Here is a 20773-nt window from a genome sequence, read left to right as displayed (position 1 = left end):
CCCCCGTTTGATTACTCGCCGCCGCCGTACGCCGGACCGCCGACGTCGGAGATCCTTCGTAAGCGAACCGAGTTACTCAACCCTATACCATGGTGCACCTTTACAAGAACCCTGGTCACACCCACGCCTGCAGGGTAAATGTGGCACCCATCGCTTAAAATTCCCTTTTAGCGGAAATTGACCTCTCGCTTTTAAACAAAGTCGGACCTACAAATCTGTACAATTTACAACTACACCAAGCTACGGGGTTCAAAATACATAAATACGCATGTCTGATAACCTCGAATTTGCAGTACAGCAGCTCTACGATCATGACACCAATAAATAGAAAAGAAAGGAAGGGACCCACCTGCGATCACGGACTCAACCGACTAGCTATACTCAATCGTGCAATCAAGGGGTCCACGCTCTCACAATTTCTACAGATATCGAGTTGATCAGTAGTGGCTTAATAATTTCAAATACTTAAATACATGATATATAAAATATATAAATACCAACTCTCAAATAATTTTTCCAATTTTTTTCCAAAATACCGTAATTCTAGCAAAATACATCTTTAAAGAACTCTTGAAACATAAATTCAACATAAATCAACATCGATTTGATTTTCCTCAGAAACACAATTTTTGTGAGAGCTGCCTCATCACAATTCAAAAAATAACATAAATCTCAAATTCAAAATACAAAGAATACCCAACACTCACCCATAGAGTAACATGGTCTGAAAACTCTCTAAACCCTCGCTGCGTGGCAGCGGTTAGGGTTCAGAGCCGAGGAACTCATGTCCTAACGCTGACCCATCGGCTCACCCCGGTCGGCTGACCCCGGCTCCGATGTAATATCCGATCGTGGGCTCTACACTCCCACCGAACGGCCCCTCGTAGTAATCAATACCCAGTCCACCACGCCCACCTCTAAAGGTCGGCCTGTGGGGACCCACTCTGCATGGTCGGGCCTTAGCCCGTCACCATCAAAACCATCAAGTAAATACATGAATAATACCATCCAGATAAATCATAACACATGATCCTTTTCCGAGACAGGTATTCACATCACGGAAATAAACATTATTTTCCACAAAGCCAATGCCAAACGTGATAATAATGCATAATACCGATGAAAGCCCCGTATCCACGATACCATTCCTATACCAGGGAATGAAAACCAATTCTATTAACAATGCTGATAAAACATCTTTTAATACGCTCACATGGTTTCGCAACTCACTCCAAATCAAAAGCATATATACTCCATCAAAAATAAATACATGAACCGGATAATTAAATCACATATACATGTATTTTTACTATTCACAAATCACGTATAATTATACAAAAACGAATGTATCAATACGGTTATCACGTAACATCAATGGCAAACAAATATCACGATATTTTCAACTATATATGAAATCAAATATGATAAAAATGAAATACTTAAACATTTATTTCCAAAATACTAGCCATTAAACAATTATTTCAAAAATAATAATAATTAATCAATTATTTAAAAATAATAGCCACTACCAACTCACCCGTGCCCTGGGTTCCTCACTAGACTCGGGAACTCCCTCCCAAAGATCGAACAACACCCTAATAGAATAATATAATAAAAATAAATAACATATTTAAACTCAAAAGAAAATACAAAAATAATAATCAACTCTATTGGGCCCACTCACTCCCAATCGGTTCAAACTCGACCTTGCATAATCAAATCTGGCTCCAATTGCATCTTTAGCTCAACTCAAAATCGGGGCTGACCATTCTGAACCAACCTCAATTCCATTGAACCAAACTCAAATTCACCGAACCAGCCTTGAACCAACTCAATTCTTATACAAAATCCATTGAACCAACTTGGTTCAACCGAACCCAATTCTCTTCCAATTGGTTCAGCCCAAACCTTTAGCCCAACATCTAAAACCAAACCCAAATCAACTTCAACCAATTTAATTCAACCAAACCATTCAAGTCCAACCACACTCAACTTGATTTGATCAAACCTGCACTCAGATTAATTCAATTAAACCCAAACACTTCAATTCTCATCCAAACCCAACTCAATCAAATCAATTCTAACTTCGTTTGATCCAACCAAACCAACTCTGGCTAACTCAACCAATTCCAATCTAACCATCATCATTAACACCTTTAATCATCATCATCATCAACTTAATTAATCAAACTAAAACCCTAATCTCGTCATGCTACAGAATCTGCATGCATACTCCGTAATCTCATCTTTGATTTATCATGGATACAAGGTACACAAATTTCATCTCAAAACAACACCCCTCATCATTCTCATTAATATTTCTTCAAATTCATCAACATTTTCATCAAATCCAACCATAAATACATATATATACATGCATACATATACATGCCAAAAACAATACAAGGAAGCCTCTTACTAAGCCAAGTCCATCCCTCCCATGAGACTCACTCCAACGATCTCCAAGTCCCCTCTCCTTAAAACCTCCAATTTCTTCCCATTTCTTCATTTTCTCGAGTTCATCGTAAGCGGATGAAGGAGAGAAGATGAACCATCAAAAATCTAGAGTTTTCTCCAACTTAAGTTTTCGACCAAATTCAATTTTAGTCTCTCAAAACATAATTTCTTACACAACAGCCTCGAAAAACTCCCAAAATGATCCTTGAATTATGAAATAGTATTCTCAAAAAGGTCCTTTCTAAAATTATCCAAAGCTGGTCCCTCGATTATAAAACAACATTTTAAAAAGATCCCTTCCATCCTACCTTTCGACTCCCTAGCTTCCATAAACATTTCATGTCCATCCTTTTCATTTATTCTTTAACCCAAAAATCTTTTAAAAACTTTTTACACTTAGGTCCTTATTCTTTTCACTGGGGTTTCTCAACAAGATTAATCTGTAGAAAAATCTTACTACCACTATAAGTAATACCCCCGAGATATTTTCTATCAGCTATCCACGTGCTCAGGGTATTACACTTTCATGCTTCTCTCCTTCTTCTTCTTTCTTTTCTTTTCTTTTTAAGAATTAAATTTAAGTTTATGGGTTTAGAGGAAGCTCTGAATTTTGAATATGAAAAAAGATTTTATTTTTTTATTTGTTTTTTATAATTATACAGTTTCTGATTGGTGGAGATTTGATTTTCTTATTTTATTTTATTTAAAAAAAAAAAATTGAAAGAGGTACAAGTAATGGTAATTTCAAGATTTTGTAGGGGGTTTGATGCAATTGTTAAGCTAGTGGAGGGAGTGAAGCTCTAGTGGTGTTAAACGGCAGTGCCGGCCCGGCGGAGCATTTAGTTTTTTTATTTCTATTTAAGGATAAAAAAAATAAAATAAAATAAAATTTGTTTAGTTTTTAGCTGGGCTTCACTCCGGGTGACCCGGTCTCTTTATTGCTTTGGCTTCTGATGACCCGGTTTCTTTATTGCTTTCTATTTTTGGTAGTTTTCTTTTCAATGGGGTTGAGGTTTATTTTTTATTTTTTCTAAAAAAAATCTAAAAATTTAAATATATATATATATATATGAATAATAATTGAGTTGACATTTTAAAATAGTCTTGCTCATAAATATTGAAAGCAAATTAAATACAAAATGATATTAATTTTAATGAAGATAAAATATCTTTTCTCAGGAGGTCATTCAAGTCACCATAACCCTGCAGACTTTCATACTCCGTCATTGGCTGACTTTATCATCTCAAAACTTGGGTTGGGAGATATAAAAAGAGGTAAGCCCTTGCAAACATAAGAATTCAAACTCAAAGACACTTAATCTCTATTAGTTGGACAAACTGGTTGGTAATGGTATATTTATTTTTCATTTCAAAAGTGTAAACTATCTATTTTCACTCTCAAAACCTTGATGTTAATTAAGAGCCGTGTAAAGAGATAAGTCTCTGCGAATATAAAAATTCGAAATTAAAAACAATTACTTAAACCTCTACAAGTAGACCAACTTGGTTGGTATATTTATTTTTTATTTCAAAAGTTTAGATATTTAGAACAGTTGTTTTCACATATCTTATTAAAAATTATTTAATAAATTTTGTGTAAGATATCTATTTTCACTTATATATAAAATACAACTTAAAAATCTAAAATATATGTATTATAAATCTGTCTTCATATCTTTTTTAAAATTTATTTTAAAATATTAGTTTAAACACATCAGTTTATTCTAATAAATTTACTTAACTTCAAGTATATATGTTAATATTTTTAAAGAAAATATGGACAAATCATGAGTCATTATCATACACTTATATTTTGCTCAACTATGGATTTGATCTCTAGTCTTTATTGACATACAGGACACCTGATGTCATTAATATGAGTTGTTAGTTGCATGTGAAATTTTCTCATATATTTAATTAAAAATTATTTAATTAAAATTAGTTTTATCTGTTTAGGATTATTTTACTTGTTTATATATAATTAAAAATATTTAATTAATTAGTGGGATGAAAAAACAAGGAAAGTTGTAGCTTGGTGGGCCAGGTTGGCCGAGGATGGTACGGTGCCATTATCTTTCATCGTACCGGCATAACAGACCCTATTCGCACTTTAGTGAGGGATATTTTTAGGGTAAATCTCTTTAATTATAAATTTCTGATTTGAATTTTTTCCAATTTTAGAAATTTAAAATTTCTTTTTACAACCATTAGTAATCGAGTAGTGCAACATCACTACTATTTATTGAGCACGATTTGACACCTGCAGTCAAGAGTGACACGAACTAGGGCCGGCGACAAAGCATAATCGATGATGCTATAAGACATGGTGACATACGCAAAGAAGACTTGGAGTCTAAGGAAGATCATGAGTGAAGATATTTTTAGTAGAGTCTCTAACATGGTGCCAAAATATCTCAAGATCATGAGTGAAAGTTATCTTAAAGATCTTGGTGGAGTTATTTTTAAGCTGATACACTCACAGACACGAGATCATATCAAGACCAGTATTTGGTGATTTGATTGAAGACAAAAATATGGTGGAGCTTAATTACAAAGAAAGATCTATTCATGGGTGTGAATGGAAGGAGATATGATTTGAAGAATCCTTGACGAGAATCATCAGAATTCATGTAACTGAAGATTTGAGGACCAAACTTGGGTGAATTGAAGATCAAGTTTGGAGAATCTTTCGAAGACCAAATTTAGGAGAAGTTTGGCAAGTTTCACTCGAAGACGCACATGAGGCGCGCTCTGCGAGGGGACCGCGTGATGAGGGTCGAGGAGGTAGGCTAGTTGCTCGCGATCGGGATCGGGAGATTTGGTGCGATCGAGCTCTGGACTAAGCATGACCGGAGGTTGATGGGTCTCGAGGTCGTCTCGCGAACGTAACGTAACTTCGGTCAGTCGGTGACAGGGTGACATGTACCGACTTATGTTACAACAGTGAGTTACGCAGTGACTAATTTCAGCGGTTTTAAATTAGTACCGCGGAGATTCTAAAAAAGAGATATGTTTATATTTGCGACGCTGGGCGTGCATATAAGTTACCCTTGCTCGTGCAGATCGTAAGGTGCGACTCTGAGGTGACTCTTTGAGGAGAGTGTGCGAGCACCAAACAATCTAGAGAGGGTAGTGATCTTCATCTGTTGAGAGTGCGAGTGACAAGTGTTTGTACTCATCTATTTTTACCTCTTTTAGCGATTGTTTATCTCCTGCTAGCCCCGCATGCGTAGCGAGTGGACGCCGAACAGGTTATCAACGCTGTGTGTCCCTTGTGTTTGTTTGTGTGCTTTTTCTTTATCTGGTTTTGCGTCGAGACTTCATGAGTGCTATGTCTACTTAATACCCACAAAACCACAATGGCGGAGCTAACTAAGTGGTATCAGAGCCTGGTCGCCGTTTCACGCTGGTTTTCAAAGCTCATGCGAGGTCCCAACAAGTTCCATTGATGGCCGGAAAAGAAGGAGCTTCCGTCACACGACCACCGCTGCTTAATGGATCCAACTATCCATATCGAAGGGCTCGCATGAAGGCGCTTTTATCAAGTCCATCGATGAAGCGTGCATGGAGTCGTCAGTAGGAAAGGATGGTCTCCTCCCTACCTAGTCGATGAAGATGAGAGCGTGATTATGAAGAAGAAAAGTCAGCTGGAGTGTCAAGACATGCGCTTTAAAAGCTAACGTTAATGGGAAAGCTCTCAATGCAATCTTTGAGGAGGTTGATGAGAATCGGTTCAAATATATATACAGAATACGCAGTACGCCAAGAAAAGCTTGGGGAGGATTCTTCACACCATACAATGGTACCAACTTGGTAAGAGAATCCAAACTTCAAAATGTTAACAACTATGTTCGAAAAATCTCGGGATGGGAGAAGATGAGACGATAGTCATGTTCGACGCCAAATCGATGGACATTACAAATCAAGCCTACCATCTCGAAGGAGTATTCGGATAAGAAGCTAGTCCGGAAGACACTTAGATCTCTCCCAAGAAGATTTGATGCAAAAAATCTCAGCAATAGAAGAAGCTAGTAGACATCTCAACTATGAAACCGGATTTAGCTGATGGGGTCTTTGCAAGCATAAGGAGATGAACCTCAATCCCGAAAGAAGAATAGAAGATATAGCCTTGAAGGTTGAACATGATAAAGTGAAGGAGTTACAACATCGTCGTTATAACCGAGGGATGAAGACGAAGAGGATAGAAATTGTTTTCTTGTCAAGAAAGACGCATGACATGCTCGGAAGATACAAGACACAAGGCAAGAAATTTCAAAGAAAAAGATGGTCTAAATAAAGAAAAGGAAGAAGTCGAAGATCATCACAAAAAGGAAGAAATTGAAGATCGCCTCATAAAGATCAAGCTGTAGAGAATGTCGGAGGCTTTGGGCACTATCAAGCCGGAGCGTGCTAATACTCTGAAAGAAAGGAAAATCACTCGAATGCTAGATGGAGTGACGACTCGGGATAGTAGCACTGAAGAAGACGATGAAGGAAGTCTCGAGCAACCCATCATCACGTCGCTTTCTCGTTATGATGAGTGGATCCACGCCTGTTGCAGAATATGTTGCAACATCAGCTACAACATACACTGAAACTGACAGTGAGTACAATGAGGTAACAGAAAATGATCTTCTCACAAACTATAAACTCATAATGAACAGATTTAATGATATGATGTTGCAAAACCAACGCTTGGAGGAAGAGTTGAGTATATGTAAAGAAAAGCTATTCAATGTCGAGAAGACCTTCGACCTCCATGAATCATAGATCGCTAAGCTCGACGAGATTCTTTCATTGAAGAACTAGTAAAAGCCCTGACATGGTATTGGGTATATTGAGAAAGCTCAAGTGTCAAGACGATAAGATTCGAGGAGTTGTGTTTGTCAAGTCAACCGCCCAACAAAACGTTAAAGAAAAACAAGTCAAAGCAAAAAGAAGAACCAAAAAGCGAAGTGCCTACATGCTTTTCATTGTGGAGAACCGCCACATAAGACCCAAGTGCAACAAATTGAAAGAAGACTTGAAAAGTGGAAGAATAATCGGATATGAAGAAGCAATCATTAAAAAAGAAAAGTTAGAGGAAAACTATTGTAATCAAGAAATTGTGGATTCGAAAAAGGTGAAGTACCAAGAGAAGAAGAAGAGTCCCTCCGGGCTCAGTGTTTGAAGATGGTGATAAATCGACCCAGTGTACAACATTATGGTACAACAATCAATATGTTGACCGAGGTCCTATGAAGTCAATAAGCAAAACACTCCAAGGAGTGAAAAATCTCTTGATGTCTCTCAAAGTTATCAAATCAAAAACAAAAAGGGAAATAAAAAGGAGGGAAAGTATATTCAAAAAGGAGAGGGATTATTTTTGAAAAGAGATTTTTTGAAAGTGCCCCTGAAGTTATAACTACTTAATGGGGGCATAAAAACCTAATATCCCAAATTGTTTCCAAAGATTGTTTTTGAAATCAGGAGAGAGAGAGAAGAAAGAAACGAAGACAGTGAGAAAAGATGAGGACAAAGAGGATGGCCCGCCGTGCTCCACCGACCTACAAGAAATTGCTCTGTCCGAATTGCGGAAGTAAGTGATGAGGAGGGACTCGATTCGGAGGAAGCTCCACCAAGAAGAGAAGAATCAGAAGATTTAGGGAAAGCAATTGTCCCTTATGTTTCTTCTCGGGATCTTTAAGTAAGAGAAGCGGGAACATCGCCTCAAGACTTGCCTTCAAAAGTCAAAGATGTAGATGATCTCTTGAGATGGGTTCGTGAGTCTTTTCCGTGTGCTTATGTCTCGAGGAGAGCGGAGGAAGATGAGCAGGGAGGACTCCATCATCTGCTCCAAAGAGGGAGAAAGTTCGGGAAGAACAACAGGCTAGGGATGAAGATGCTGCAGAAAAAGAAGCAAACCGAGCACAAGCAGAAGAAACTATTGGAGAAAGAAGATACGGATGTTCCCACTAGTGTCGAAGAAGAGGTCAGCTACTATTCTGAGCTGAAGTTCTGGGTGATCTACACCGACACGAAGCACCTATAGAAATAGTAACATGTCACGTAACCGTTAGTAACATCTTCCGCAACATCCGGCGCTGGGGAAATAGTTACGGTGAGATCCCACTCAAAGATCGAGTTGCTCAGATTGCTAAAGGGGAAGAAAGTAGCGCTCAGAAAGAAGGCCCGGTCAAGGAAGAAAACCCGTAAGAAGGAGATAGGTTAATCAAAAGAAAGTCTTTCTCTCGAACTCAAGTAGAAGCTTCCCTAGGCACAAGAGAAGATGTCATCGAAGCAACAAAACATGGGGAGAAACCATCACAGAAGCTCTAAGAAAGAAAAGAAGAAGAAAGCAACCCAACCGCAAAAAGACAAAGTGATGAAGATGATTTTTATAACAAAGTATCCAAGAAGAAGTTTGAATCATGTGAAGGAGAGGAGTTGTGGTTCAAAGAATGATCGATAGAAGGAGCTTTTTGAGAAGTATGGGTTAAGCGAGTGCTGCAGACAAAGAAGTTTATACAAGTCTCGCAACATTTCCGTAAAAGCTACAATTTGTCATCTGGGTCCAGGGAGTTTTACAATAATTTACTACCATCCGACAAAGGCATTACTGAGTTCATGTTCGAGGGTAAGTGGATCCCGTTTACTCCCACTTGTCTCGAGATAAATTCTTGGAGTTTAAACCAGAGGTGAAAGGAAACTATAAGAAGGGCTTGAGTTGAATGAAGAAGCTCGAAAAGAGATCACTGGAGGAAGAACGGAGTCGTGGGGAGTAGAAACAAGACTCCCAGAGATCAAACCTACGACCAAGTACAATGTTCCATTTTAGACTTGGCATTCGGACTGGTTACCATGCCCATGACAATTCTAGCATAGTGAAGAGCTCGCACTTTTATTGTTTCGTTGGTATCTGCAAGAAGTTCAATCTGGGAAGGTTGATTTTTCCGAATATTGTGAAAAGAAGGTCGATTGTACAAGCTCCTCGACATCACTGGTATCCTGACTGCCGCAGAGATTTGTTACAACATGGAGTACAACTCGTGAAGGGAGAGCAGTACAAATGAATGAAGAAGCTAAAGATTTCTCAGAAACTGTTCAGCCAAGGTAAGAAGATTGATTTACCTGTAGGAAGGGTGTCTCCACCATCAATGCCTGAAGATGAAGAAGAGGAAAATCTATTGGTAGAAGAAGAATATGAGAAGATGTTGAAAAGAGCAACTAGAAGATGTGAGAGGAGGCAACGAGCATTATCTCGCGAGATCGTTCATCATTGCCAAACAAAAAGCGTAAGATTCTATCTCGTCCCGGAAATTCTTGAGAAGAAGAAGAAGAGAGAAGACGATGGTCACGACTCGAGAGATAAAGACCAGAAACCCGAAGATAGAGTTCTTGCAGATGGTATAACAAAAGCTTGCAACAGCTCATGAAAAACTTCGGCATCAATTATGTCACAAAGGGGGAGAAGTGTGCTTGCACTGCGATCGACTAGTTATTTGTTTTTCATTTCTTGGGCATTTGAACATTTAGTCTTATTGTGTTGAACATTGTTATGTTTGTCGACTCATTATGGTTAAATCGTATTTTGTCTCACTAGTTGCGCTTTGTAATATTTTCTCAAGTATTTTGTAAGCAACTAGATGATATCTCATGTCGATCGTAGTTTTACGTTCTCCAGCTTGATGTTGTTCCCCGGAAGTTGTAACAGACGTTAGTTTGAGTCCGTGTCGGTCGGTGTTGTAGCAGAATGTTGTAGCGAGAGTCGGGTCACAGGTGCGAGGCGGGCTGTGTCAAATTATGCCAAAGGGGAGATTGTTAGTGCAACCGACTATTTATTGGCATGATTTGACACCTAGACCAAGTGACATGGCAACCAAGGTGACAAAGCATAATTGATGATGTGGCAAGCATGGTGACATGGCAAGAAGACTTGGAGTGCAAGGAAGATCATGGTGAAGATATTTTTAGTAAGTCTCTAACATGGTGCCAAATATCTTGAAGATCATGGTGAAGCTATCTTAAAGATCTTGGTGGAGTTATTTTTGGCAATGCCTTACAACTTGAAGACAAGATCATATCAGAGACTATATTTAGTGTGATTTGATTGAAGACAAAAATATGGTGGAGCTTAATTAAAGAAAGATCTATTCAGTGGTGTGAATGAAGGAGATATGATTTGAAGAATCCTTGATGAGAATCATCGAAGTCTATTAACCAAGAAGATTTGAGGACCAAACTTGGGTGAATTGAAGATCAAGTTTGGAGAATCTTTGAAGACCAAATTTAGGAGAAGTTTGGCAAGTTTCATCGAAGACGCACAAGGACGCGGCGCCTCTGCGAGGGATCGCGTGATGAGGAGCCGAGGAGGTAGGCTAGTTGCCGGGTCAGGATCGGGAGATTTCGGTCGATCGACTCGGACTCAAGCTACGACCGGGAGGTTGATGGGTCTTGAGGTCGTCCGCAGCGTAACGTAACTCGATCAAGTCGGCGATCAGAGCCATGTTGCAACTTATGTTACAAACGTGAGTCGCAACAGACTAATTTCGCGGTGTTTTTAAATTAGTAGCAGCTGAGATTCTAAAGAGAGTATGTGCTATATTTGGGACGCTGAGGCGCCTATATAAGTTACCTTGCTCAGTAGATTGTAAGGTGTGACTCTTGAGCGACTCTTTGAGGAGAGTGTGTAGAGCACCAAACAATCTAGAGGGGAGTGATCTTCATTGTTGAGAGCGCGAGTGACAAGTGTTTGTACTCATCTATTTTTACCTCTTTTAGTGGATTGTTTATCTCCGGGCTTGGCCCCCGCACGTAGGCGAGTGGGACGCCGAACCGGGTTATCAACGCTATGTGTCTCCTTGTGTTTGTTTGTGTGCTTTTTCTTTTATTGGTTTTGTGCGAGACTTCTATGAGTGCTTAAGTGCTACTTAATACCCACAAACCACACCGGAGGAACTAACAGTAACTAATAAAAGTTTAAAAATAAAAAATTAAATCAGTGGTTTATCTATTTTTATAAAAAAAATAAAATAAAATAAAAGTGTAAAAAAGTTTGATAACTGAGTAGTAAGTAACCCCAATTTTGAGCCTTTTCTTTTTCTTATGATGTTTAAATGTTTACACAATACTGAAAAAATAGTATCAAACGTGAATTCAAACTTTTTAAGGGATTAATTAAAAAAAACATAAAAAACAACATGAGCAATTTTTTAATAATTAGAATTAACTGAAAATCTTAAAATTTGTAAAAGAGAATAGTAAAAAATCAAATTTTTGTTCTCGTGTCACTCTCACTACAAAATGCTTGATTTATGAAATATTCATTATCTATATTTGGAACGACACAACACGCAATGTAAAGTTAAAAATTATCAAGGAGTAGTTTGTAAAAGACGTAAATTTGAATTAAAATAATTTCATGGGGTGAATTGTAAAAATAAAAAAAAAGTTCGTTTTTACAGTTGAACGTTGTGGCGGGGAAGATGCAGTACTTGTTTGATGAGACTGGCCGGCGTTACCTCGACGCATTCGGCGGCATTGCGACGGTTGGCTGCGGCCATTGCCACCCGGAAGTCATCGACGCCATTATCAACTAGATTTCGCCGTTCTCTACTTAAACCATGCCATTGCCGATTTCGCCGAAGCTTTGGCTTCCAAGATGCCTGGTAACCTCAAGGTACTATTTTTATTTCAATATCAAGCATTGTTTCATGGATTTTGTATGGTTATTGAATTGTCTATTGATGTGTAGGTTGTGTTCTTCACGAATTCCGGCACCGGAGCGAATGAATTGGCGATGTTGACGGCAAGGCTTTATACAGGTTGCCGGGATATTATATCACTTTGAAATGGATATCATGGCAATGCTCCAACTACCATGGCTGCTACTGCTCACTCCAACTGGAAATTCAATGTTGTGCAGGTATATATATTACTATCAGTTCAAATTTATGCAACCAATTAGATGCAATTCGTAGAGTTTGAATAAAAATTTAGCAGTATTAATTTACTAGATCGCAATAACATAGTCTCTGTTTCTGTTTCTGGTGAAGTGTTTTTTTGTGTAATATGAACTTGATTTTTTTGGCAAGCAGACTGGAGTGCATCATGCAGTGAGTCCGGATCCATACAGGGGTGTTTTTTTGGTTCAGATGGAGAGCAATATGCTAAAAGATGTTCAAGGAATTATAGATTTCGGAACTTCTGGACAAGTTGCTGGTTTCATCTCTGAAGCTATTCAAGTATATCATCTGTAACTAAATTCTCTTTTTCCTTGTATTTTTATCAGTAGATTTAAACATCGGCATATGTTTGTAACAACAGGGTGTTGGTGGAGTTGTGGAATTAGCACCACTTTTACTTGCCTGCTGTCTATAACATTATAAAGAAAGCCGGAGGACTCTGTATTGCCGATGAAGTCCAAGCAGGATTTGCTCGCACAGGAAGCCATTTTTTTGGGGATTCAAAGCTCACGGTGTTGTGCTCGACATGGTGACAATGGCAAAGGTGCATTATCTGTTTTACATGTATTTATCGCAGGTGGTTTTTAATCGAAACTGATTAAATTTTGTTTCTGTGTATTGTCAGGGTATCGGAAATGGTATACCTCTCGGTGCCGTAGTTACAACTCCAGAAATAGCTCAAGTTTTGGCACGTCGAATATACAACAATACATTTGGTGGCAATCCTGTGTGCACTGCTGGAGGACATGCTGTTCTTAAAGTACTTGAGAAAGAAAAACTTCAAGAGAATGCTTTCATTGTTGGATCTTACTTGAAAGATCTGTCTCGAAGCACTTCAGGAAAAGCATGACAGTAAGTTTATCATTTAAAAGTAGGATGATCATAACTAATTGCTACTTGAAAGAATGACATGTTAGCATTACAATGTTCGGTTCTATGTTGTAGTCATCGGCGGGCGACGTGAGGGGAAGAGGTTTGATGCTTGGAGTTGAGCTGGTCACTGATCACAAACTAAAAACTCCTGCCAAAGCTGAAACTCTACATATCATGGAAGAGATGAAAGGTTTCTTCCCTTGCCTTTATATGATGAATCATTCATAATTTAGTTGCCTGAAGATCAATAGGAGGTAGAAAACAAGAAATTTACATGTTTTTACATAAGCTTAAAAGCAAACCAGTTCGAATTGTTCTAAATAATTTTCTGCTTCTACCACAAACCTCACAAAAATCGAGCTCCTAAAAGACGGGTCGGGTCATTAATGGAGCTAAATCACAAAATAACTCAAAGGCACATTACACAAGCTCCTCGATCTCTGGAGGTAAATGAAATACCAACTCTTTTATAATATAATGATCATTCATGATTTAGTCGGGAAAGGCGGGTTCTATGGAAATGTGTTCAGGATTCTTCCTCCTCTTTGCTTCACTAAAGACGATGCTGGTATTACTCTTTGCTTACATTGTTTATTATTATTATTATTATTATTATTATTATTATTATTATTATTATTATTATTGTTATCGATTAGATTCTTTTCCGACAATTTTAACAATTTCAATCTCATTCTTTTGATCTTTCAAGATTTCCTTGTGGATACAATGGACCTTGCAATGTCCCAGCTGTGAAATCTCTTTCTCTCCAGATGTTGTTTAACTGCCATTAGTCAATAAGAGCAAGAGCAAGAGCAAGAGCAAGAGCAACATATGAACTTATTTTGTTGTCTCTGTATGATGATATGGTGATGAGTTGCCAGCTTGTATCTACATTGTCCAGTCATTGTTCCTTTTGTTTTTTTGGCTGTTTGATTATGTATTATATTGCTGGTCCTTGTTATTATGGATCTAATGTCTTTGTAATTTCCAATCTTGATGCTATTTTGGAGGCCATGTAGTTTTTGTAATTCCTTGTTCTTTGATGTTATTTTCATTGTGATGTTTTTTCTTTTCTAGAAAAAATTGATAAATCACATTTATTCATTCATGGAAAAGATGAATGCAAAAGATTAAAAAAAAATAATAGGAACAAGTAAAGAGTGATAAGATTAGTGGTGTCAAATGGGTCGTCGTAGGCCGGGCCCGACAGCAGGCCCTGGTTGGGCGCTTGGCAGCAAACGCGATCTGCTGCTACAGAGTCTCGGGCGCAGCACACGGCCCATACTCGAGCCGTCTTCAGGGCTAGGGGTTTCTGCGTGACTGGCTGTTTACTAGTACCAAATGACGCGTAAATGTAAGTTTTTTTAAAAAATTTGGTATATTTTTTGTTTTTTTAATCGATAAGGCTTTTAGTTCATGTTTTTTTAATTTTTAAGTATATATTTTTATTTTTAAAGCAATTTTTAGGGCATTTTTTATATTTTTGGGGTTTAAAATAAAAAATATAAATATAATATAACTGCGTGCCCGAACTACGTGTTGGGCCAACTTTGGTTGATCGTGGCGTACCGAGCACGCATAGTGTATAAGCCGTGTTGGCCTGGGCCGCGCCGGCCCGTTTGACACCACTAGATAAGATGGTGAGCAACAGTATTTTAATGTATATAACTGTGTTTAATTTTAAAAATAAAAAATTTAACCGTTTTTGAAATTGATTTTTTTCAGTATGACACCGAAGTGTAAATAGGAAGGTCATGGATTCAAATCCCTCCCTCAGATAGATCTTGTTTTATGTCTCTGTTCATGTATTATTCATCCAGGGATTTTTATCTCAGTATATATATTAGTATGTAGAGAGCTCGATGATTGTTTAGTACTATTTATATTAATAAAAAATGGCGTTTGTCACCTATTATTCTAAAAAAAAAAATTGGTTCTTTTCAGTTGGATCATTGAAACAACCAATCCTTTTTATATTGTTTTTTTAGTTTAAATATTATAAAATATTTTTTTTAATAATATAAATAAGTTTTATCAAAAATGTGTATAAATAAAAAATTAATTTTTTAATGCACTTGTGTTCTCATTATGAAGAACTTGAAAAATTATAAACATTTTATATAGAAAAATCTGATCTAATGCCAATAAATCAAGAAATAATTAAATTATGAAACTATGTTTTAATTAATCTTCTTCACTCAAAAACTTGGGGAAAAATTTTTTTGTAAAAACTTTGTTAAAACAAAAATTTTATTATTATTATTATTATTTTCATTTTGACATGACCACGGTAGCCGAACACTAGTTTTTTATTTATATTTTAATAAATATAAATATTTTTACATAGATGAAGTGGATGTATAATGGGACATGGGAGTGTTAGTGCCTCATTACTCCAATACAAAATCAGTGCCCGCCAAGTGACCAGACCAAGCACTGAAATGTATGCTCACACACCCAACACCAAAATCCCTACTCACTCTGTCAGTCATGAGTCATGAGTCATGTTATTTTATTTCATTTTTTTTACTTTTATTTTATTTAATCACCTACATAAATATTCATAAACCCGGATATTGGACTCTACTTAGACCGCCTGTGAAAGCATATAAAAGAGCCATGTGATCGAAAAAGGTGGATATTTACAGGGAATAAGGTCTTCTCGGTGAAGTCCTATAATTTTCTAAATGATGGTGGATTGCGCTACCCAGTGGTGAAGTTTTTCTGGCATCACACATGCCCACAGAAGATCAATCTTTTCAACTGCCTCGTGTGGAAGAATAAAATTCTTTTTCTTGAGAATCTCGCAAAAAAACAGTGCAACAAGCTCCCCACTACTACCTCAGCTTACCCGTGTAATGTGTCACTATGAGATTGAATCGGTTGATCATCTCTTCCTGCAGTGCCCTTTTGTTAAACTTGTTTGGGCTTATTTTTGCAACCTTTGGCATTTGCCAGAGAGACCTAGCTTGATGAGTTCACTTTTGGGAGTCGTGGAGGATATCGGTTCAGCCTTCTTCGAGTGTTATGGGAGACTTAGTTACTAAAGCAATTTGTGTGGAATGTGTGGCTTGCTATAAACGATCGTATTTTTAATGATCTTGCCTTGCCCACTCATTTTACTCTTTTGAAAAATTGTCCAGTATGTTGTTATCCCGGATCTCATCATCATGCGGGGTGCTAAAGAGAAATTGACTGACTCCATGGCGACCATTCGCACAAGTATGGAGTTCTTAGAACCTCGTGCTGCGAACTCTGCTGAGGTTCTAGCGTTTGAGGATGTTCAGGACCTAGGTATGTGCTAAAATTTGTATTACGATTTTGGGGTCTTGAGGGAACTGTCCTTCTCCTCTTCACTGTATTTTGTATTTTAGCTTTCTTTTGTTGCTTAACCACATCTAGTGGACTGTTGTAGTTCTTTCTTGTTTCCATGTCGTTTCTTAGAGGTTTTTTTTCTGTTTCAGTTATAATATAAGTGGTTTATCCACTTTTTTAAAATAATAATAATAATAAATATTCATAAAAAATATAATAGTTTAATATGATAACATAAGATCCTAGACAATAACTAAATATAATATAATAAAATAAAATAAAAACTACTTGATATGAATTTTTATCTTTTTTATAAATATTAATAAATCAAATGTTAGTACTATATATGCATGGATTTTTTTATAAAATATTTCACATGTGCTCACACTCACACGGTTGGTATTTCTATGACTTGTTTAACCTTAGCATTAAAAAAATAAATAAATAAATAAAGTGCTTAATAGTTGAGGACATGTGAATTATAAAAGCCTATATCATAGATTCATATGGCCCAAGCAAACATCCATGCTTGCATGTGAGCTTCATGTCTCACAACAATCAAAAGGAACACACACTGAGCTTGGTTGTAAAGTTGGTCCATTCTTAGTTTTAACTTTTAACTTTTAACTTGTCTTTTCAAACATTCCTAGGATGTGTTTGAAATTGTTTTTACTGGAATATATATATATATATATATATATATATTATTTTAAATATATATATATAATTTAAAAAATACATATATGTATATTGTTGTAAATTTATTTTAATTAATGTTAACTAAAGTAAATATTTCAAACTAAACTTCTATTTTTTAAAACACAGTCAAAGAAGCACACTGAGTTTGGTTGTGAAGTTGGTCTATTCTAGGTTCTAATTTTTGACTCATCTTTGAAACTTTCCTGGCATGTGTTTGCAATTATTTTACGGAATATATATATATATATATATATATATATATATTGTAGAAAATTTATTTTAATTAATGTTAACTAAAGTAAATGTTTTAAATTAAACTTCTATTTTTAAAACTATTAATAGATGTTTATTAATTATTAGTTTTAAAAACAATTAAAGTGTTAAATATTATAAAAATTATGGTTAGTGGGATGATTTTAGGGTGTTTGTAGATTTTGTGATATCTGGAATAACTCTACAGTTAAGCTATCACAGCAATAACAGAGAGGCTAACATATTTAAGATGCCTTATCCATATTGTCACAAAAAAAAAACTTTACTGGTAAACATCCAAGTTGTTCTCTTATATATAAACACACGAAATATAAATCCCTTTCTCTTTCTCACATTTATTCTCTATGGTAGCGTTACAATTACAAAATAATATCTAATTTAAATTAAATAAAAATAATTAAAAAATAATCTTAATATTTGCAATTGAAAAAAAAAATATTCCCACGGAACGCCCCGTAATAACTAGAAATAAAAAATATTAACAAATTTTTTTATGATTCAAGAAAATAAAAAGAAATATGCTTTTCAAAACAACGTATATCTGTTTTAAATATCAAAATAGATAAATGAATGATTGCAACAAAAATCTAGGGGAGAATGAACTTTTATAAAATAGAATGATGATAAATTATAAAACACTTATAAAATAAGTAATAGAAATAAATGAAATCTTTCCATACTAAATATTTTTGAGTCAACTGAGAGATATGCTTATTTATTACTAATTAATTAATGAATTATATATATAATTCTTTTTCACATTGTTTTTCCCTCAATGCGTGATAATATTGGTGGGTGAGAAGGGAATCCACTAGCCACCACATTTGATTTTTATTGTCCATAAAACAACCACTTCTATGATTTGGTTTTTGCTAGTTCATCAATGCACCTTATCCACAAAAAGCACACACATCGCATGCATAATTAATTTATATTTAGCCACTAATTTAAAGCTAAGAAGAGTGTTTAGATTTATCATGTTCTCAAGAAAGTGATTTGAATTTGTTTAATAATAATTTATTAATTTGTGTTATATAAGACAAGTTTTTATCAACCTTCGGAATGTATTTATATGTCATTATCAAGTGTAAAAAAACAACAGAGAGGATGAATATTTTAAATTTTTACAATTAATAATATATGAAAATCAAGGTTATTTGTTTATTTGCTCTTGATAAATATTTGTTTAGTTGTCGATGACTTTTTGGTATATTAACATCGATTTTTTTTATAGGATGCTTGTGTTTTTATTAAGTATACTAGTTTAAATCCCAATTCATATAGAGTGAAAGTCAAATGAGTTGGTGTTAACTCATAAGTTCTATGTGTTATTAATATGATTAACCTATTTTACAACTTAAAATATATATATAACTTTTATTGTTATTTGTTATGTATAGGATTTATCATCGTCATCATCAATTTATTTATTTATTTATTTATTTTTGGGAATTGATGGAAATAAAAATGGGAATGCAAAACAAGCCATTATGGCTCAAATTTCCTTTAAAAAGCTATCTACCAATCAAATATATGAAATTATTAGTGGTAAAAAATAAAAAAAAGTATAATTTTTGTCACCAATCACCATGTGGACAATACATTTGGTTTTATTACATATAATATATATTAGGATTTTATTTTATTTATAGTATATGAGGCAAAAATTTCATAGACTTCATCACTTTCTGTTATTTATCACAAAACTTTTTAAGTCGAATGATTTTATACATATTTTTTTTTTTATGATCTTATGTGTTTTTAATATACTATCAATGCTATTGTCTTTTAATTTTAAATAAATATGTTATGAGTTTATATATTTAATAATAATATTATTAATAAGCATTATGTTTTAGAATTGTATTAAATCTATTGATATGAAATAAATCTTATGTTTGTGGAAGAGTTTTTCAAGTACATAACAAGCATGAGGTTGACGTGAGTGCGTGGTTATAATATATGCATATATATTTGGTATTATATTATTATTATTATATTATTATTATTATTATTGTTTAATAATTTTATTTGTGTTTTTTTTTGTTTTGGTTTCTTCCTCTATTTTTTTATTCTTGTGTGAAACATGCTGATATGCTTTTCCTCAATGAAATGAATAAATGAAAGAAAAATCAAATGGCAAAGCTTCGCATTAAAAACAATGAATGACATTAAAATAAGAAACCTCATTAAAAAAAAATAGATTTTGTACAAAAATTATAAAAAAAATGATGCCTCTCTCGTGCGGATTAAAAAAACTTAAACCAATTAAATTCAAATCAGATTTTGATTATGTCAAACTCGCATATACATATTTTTTTAAATATTTTATAAATAGCTTTTTACAAGCCGCATCATTATCATTAGATATCCAACAAATACTGTCATTCTCTCCACAACACTAAAACAATGATAAATAATGTTAAACAGTAGTCATACATAACAAATAACAAAAATTTTACACAGTACCAAAACACGATACTTACCCTGTATATGTATATGTATATGTATATATATATATATATGTAAAAAAATAAAAAAATTTAAAATATAAACATGTATGATTTTGTGAAGTTTGTAGTAGTTTTTAAAAAGGACTCAAGACAAAAGGAGGGACACTGCTTTTAAACAAGGGCCCATTTTTTCTCATTATAAGCTGGCTTCTTACTTCCCCCTCATTTCCTATTGGCCACAAGCTGCCCACTTAGCTGGCCGCAACGTAAAAAAACTTCTTTTTATTATTTTTTTATATTTTATTTTTTGCACTTACACCCTTATAAATATGAATAATCATCAATCACATAGTATGCTTTTTAACATTTCATGTTTGTGTCTTTATACATATATAATATTCGTATCCCCCAAAAATAAAAACCATGCTTAACATGAGTGTTTTTTTGTTTGTGTAGTACCTGTTTTTAAAATCAAATTAAATTTCATTGTTTGATTCTTATAAATAATAAACATGCACGGTGATCATATTTTTTTAAAAAAAAAACAAATAAAAGAATTCATTTTTGTTCATAATTTTATATTGTCGTTTTCTATACTTTAGAGATTGTTTTTTATACTTTTTTTTAAATAAAAAGATTTAAAAAGAATCACGTTTGAAAAATACATATATAGCTCAGGGATTGAAATATAATTTCACCATAAAAAAATATTTTTTTAAGAATAATTTTGAATTTCAATTATGAAATAAAGTAATTAAA

The 20773-nt window shown here is 34.8% G+C and overlaps 1 pseudogene; it reads left to right on the top strand.

Moving 5' to 3' along the window:
- The first annotated feature begins 6 nt into the window (after positions 1–6).
- LOC120269370 lies at positions 7–14074 on the top strand (annotated as a pseudogene).
- The last annotated feature ends 6699 nt before the right edge of the window (positions 14075–20773 follow it).

The sequence above is a fragment of the Dioscorea cayenensis genome, chromosome 9 (assembly GCF_009730915.1).
Source record: "Dioscorea cayenensis subsp. rotundata cultivar TDr96_F1 chromosome 9, TDr96_F1_v2_PseudoChromosome.rev07_lg8_w22 25.fasta, whole genome shotgun sequence".
Classification (NCBI taxonomy): domain Eukaryota; kingdom Viridiplantae; phylum Streptophyta; class Magnoliopsida; order Dioscoreales; family Dioscoreaceae; genus Dioscorea; species Dioscorea cayenensis.
This window is presented reverse-complemented; position numbering and strand designations above follow the sequence as displayed.